The sequence below is a fragment of the Oncorhynchus mykiss genome, unplaced genomic scaffold, assembly GCF_057628025.1.
Source record: "Oncorhynchus mykiss isolate SJ-2025 unplaced genomic scaffold, ASM5762802v1 scaffold98, whole genome shotgun sequence".
Classification (NCBI taxonomy): Eukaryota; Metazoa; Chordata; class Actinopteri; order Salmoniformes; family Salmonidae; genus Oncorhynchus; species Oncorhynchus mykiss.
Genome location: NW_028322097.1, coordinates 622,501 through 627,500, shown reverse-complemented (window position 1 = coordinate 627,500; position 5,000 = coordinate 622,501).

Here is a 5,000-nt window from a genome sequence, read left to right as displayed (position 1 = left end):
AGAGCGACAGAGAGAGACAGAGAGAGACAGAGAGAGCGACAGAGAGCGACAGAGAGAGACAGAGAGAGAGAGAGGGACAGAGAGAGATAGAGAGATAGACAGAGCGAGACAGAGAGAGCGACAGAGAGAGACAGAGAGAGACAGAGAGAGCGACAGAGAGCGACAGAGAGAGACAGAGAGAGACAGAGCGAGGAAGAGGAGAGAGAGAAAGGAATAAAACAAATGTGATTAGTTTAACTGCTAGACTGGGTGCCTGGGCGTTCATTACCAGCCACCACTGCCATGCCAATTCATTTCCAAGTCTATTTACTTCTGAGTCCAGGAGTATCACACCCTGTAAAGTAAACACACACACACACACACACACACACACACACACACACACACACACACACACACACACACAGAGCAGAAGGAGTGCAGCTCAATACTGTAATGGAACCTGACAGAGATCATAACTGAATTAATCAGCATCTATTAATAAGCCTCTTCTCTTACAGGCACAACTAGCTGGTTGTGGTTTGATTGTTTTGACTGACTGTCGGAGGAGAAGGAGAGGGAGGGAAGAGAACTGATACCTGATCTCACTGTTTCACTTTGGGATTTAAACCTATTTACCTGACTGTCGGAGGAGAAGGAGAGGGAGGGAAGAGAACTGATACCTGATCTCACTGTCTCACTTTGGGATTTAAGCCTATTTACCTGACTGTCGGAGGAGAAGGAGAGGGAGGGAAGAGAACTGATACCTGATCTCACTGTCTCACTTTGGGATTTAAATCTATTTACCTGACTGTCGGAGGAGAAGGAGAGGGAGGGAAGAGAACTGATACCTGATCTCACTGTCTCACTTTGGGATTTAAGCCTATTTACCTGACTGTCGGAGGAGAAGGAGAGGGAGGGAAGAGAACTGCAACCTGATCTCACTGTTTCACTTTGGGATTTAAACCTATTTACCTGACTGTCGGAGCAGAAAAAGAGGGAGGGGGGCCGTGGAAGAGAACTGATACCTGATCTCACTGTCTCACTTTGGGATTTGAAGTAATTCGATAAAATATGTTTGACCCATTAATTCCTTGTGGTTAGAAGGCTCATTCTGCATGGTTACAGGGCTCAGTAATTAGTATTAACCTCCATTGGTTAAGGGTAGGACCATGGTATTAACTACCAGTAGTTAAGGGTATGGTATTAACCTCCATTGGTTAAGGGTAGGACTATGGTATTAACTACCAGTAGTTAAGGGTAGGACTATGGTATTAACTACCAGTAGTTAAGGGTAGGACTATGGTATTAACTACCAGTAGTTAAGGGTATGGTATTAACTACCAGTAGTTAAGGGTATGGCATTAACTACGAGTAGTTAAGGGTATGGTATTAACTACCAGTAGTTAAGGGTAGGAATATGGTATCAACTACCAGTAGTTAAGGGTAGGACTATGGTATTAACTACCATTGGTTAATGGGTAGGACTATGGTATTAATTACCAGTAGTTAAGGGTATGGTATTAACTACCAGTAGTTAAGGGTAGGACTATGGTATTAACTACCAGTAGTTAAGGGTATGGTATTAACTACCAGTAGTTAAGGGTAGGACTATGGTATTAACTATCAGTAGTTAAGGGTAGGACTATGGTATTAACTACCAGTAGATGAGGGTATGGTATTAACTACCAGTAGTTAAGGGTATGGTATTAACTACCAGTAGTTAAGGGTAGGACTATGGTATCAACTACCAGTAGTTAAGGTTAGGACTATGGTATTAACTACCAGTAGTTAAGGGTATGGTATTAACTACCAGTAGTTAAGGGTAGGACAATGGTATTAACTACCAGTAGTTAAGGGGATGGTATTAACTACCAGTAGTTAAGGGTATGGTGTTAACTACCAGTGGTTAAGTGTAGGACAATGGTATTAACTACCAGTGGTTAAGGGTAGGACTATGGTATTAACTACCAGTAGTTAAGGGTAGGACTATGGTATTAACTACCAGTAGTTAAAGGTAGGACTGTGGTATCAACTACCAGTAGTTAAAAGGGTAGGACTATGGTATTAACTACCAGTAGTTAAGGGTATGGTATTAACTACCAGTAGTTAAGGGTATGGTATTAACTACCTGTAGATAATGGTAGGAATATGGTATTAACTACCAGTGGTTAAGGGTAGGAATATGGTATTAACTACCAGTAGATAAGGGTATGGTATTAACTACCAGTAGTTAAGGGTATGGTATTAACTACCAGTAGTTAAGGGTAGGACTATGGTATCAACTACCAGTAGTTAAGGGTAGGACTATGGTATTAACTACCAGTAGATAAGGGTATGGTATTAACTACCAGTGGTTAAGGGTATGGTATTAACTACCAGTAGTTAAGGGTAGGAATATGGTATTAACTACCAGTAGATAAGGGTATGGTATTAACTACCAGTAGTTAAGGGTATGGTATTAACTACCAGTAGTTAAGGGTAGGACTATGGTATCAACTACCAGTAGTTAAGGGTAGGACTATGGTATTAACTACCAGTAGTTAAGGGTATGGTATTAACTACCAGTAGATAAGGGTATGGTATTAACTACCAGTAGTTAAGGGTAGGACTATGGTATCAACTACCAGTAGTTAAGGGTAGGACTATGGTATTAACTACCAGTAGATAAGGGTATGGTATTAACTACCAGTAGTTAAGACTATGGTATTAACTACCAGTAGTTAAGGGTATGGTATTAACTACCAGTAGATAATGGTAGGAATATGGTATTAACTACCAGTGGTTAAGGGTAGGAATATGGTATTAACTACCAGTAGTTAAGGGTATGGTATTAACTACCAGTAGTTAAGGGTAGGACAATTTTTTTGGGAAAGCATGGCAAGTAAGAATTTAATTTAGCACTATACTGTACTATACTGTACTGGACTAGACTATACTGTACTATACTGTGCTATAATGTACTATACTGTACTATACTATACTATACTGTACTGCACTAGACTATACTGTACTATACTGTGCTATACTGTACTATACTGTAACATACTGGGCTATTCTGTACTATACTGCACTATACTGTGCTATACTGCACTATACTGTACTTTGCTGTGCTATACTGTGCTATACTGTGCTATACAGTACTATACTGCACTATACTGCACTATACTGTACTATACTGTACTATGCTGCACTATACTGTGCTATACTGCACTATACTGTACTTTGCTGTGCTATACTGTGCTATACTGTGCTATACAGTACTATACTGCACTATACTGCACTATACTGTACTATACTGTGCTATACTGTGCTATACTGTGCTATACAGTACTATACTGTACTGGAAAATACTATACTGTACTATACTGTGCTATACTGTACTATACAGTACTGGACTAGACTATACTGTACTATACTGTGCTATAATGTACTATACTGTACTGTACTGTACTATACAATACTATACTATACTGTACTGGACTGGACTATGCTGTACTATACTGTACTATACTGTGCTATTCTGTACTATATTGCACTATACTGTGCTATACTGCACTATACTGTATTTTACTGTGCTATACTGTGCTATACGGGGCTATACTGTACTATACTGTACTATGCTGCACTGGAAAATACTATACTGTACTATACTGTGCTATACTGTACTATACTGTACTATAATATACTGGACTAGACTATACTGTACTATACTGTGCTATAATGTACTACACTGTACTGTACTGTACTATACTATACTATACTGTACTGGACTAGACTATACTGTACTATAATGTGCTATACTGTACTATACTGTACTATACTGGGCTATTCTGTACTATACTGCACTATACTGTACTGTAGTGTACTATACTGCACTATACTGTAATATACTATACAGTACTGTAATATGCTTTTCTGCACTATACTGTACTATACTGTTTCTATACTTTGCTATACGGGGCTATACTGTACTATACTGGGCTATTCTGTACTATACTGAACTATACTCTGCTGTACTGCACTATACTGTGCTATGCTGTTTCTATACTGTACTATACTGCACTATGCTGTGCTATACTGCACTATACTGTACTGTACAATGATATACTTTACTATAATGTGCTATATGGTACTAAACTATGCTGTACTATACTATACTGCACTATACTATACTGTACTATGCTGTACTCTACTATACAGTACTATACTGTACTGTACTATACTATAATGTACTATACTATACTATACTGTACTGTTCTGTACTATACTGTACTATACAATGCTGTACTATACTATACCATACTATACTATACTACACTGTACTATACTATACCGTACTGCGCTGTACTATACTGTACTGTACTGTACTGTACTATACTATACTGTACTATACTATACCGTACTATACTACACTATATTGTGCTATACTGTTCTGCACTGTACTATACTGTACTGTACTATACTATCCTGTAATATACTATACTGTACTCTACTATACTGTACTATACTATACTGTACTATACTGTGCTGTACTATACTGTGATATCCTGTACTATACTATACTGTACTAGACTATACTGTACTATACTATACCGTACTATACTATACTATACTATACTGTTCTGCGCTGTACTATACTGTACTGTACTGTACTATGCTGTACTATACTATACTGTACTATACTGTACTGCACTATACTATACTGTACTATACTGTAAATCAAATCAAATGTATTTATATAGCCCTTCGTACATCAGCTGATATCTCAAAGTGCAGTACCGAAACCCAGCCTAAAACCCCAAACAGCAAGCAATGCAGGTGTAGAAGCACGGTGGCTAGGAAAAACTCCCTGGAAAGGCCAGAACCTAGGAAGAAACCTAGAGAGGATCCAAGCTATGAAGGGTGGACAGTCCTCTTCTGGCTGTACTCGGTAGAGAGGAACTAGGCTATAAGGGGTGGGCCAGTCCTCTTCTGGCTGTACCAGGTAGAGAGGAACCAGGCTATGGGGGGTGGCCAGT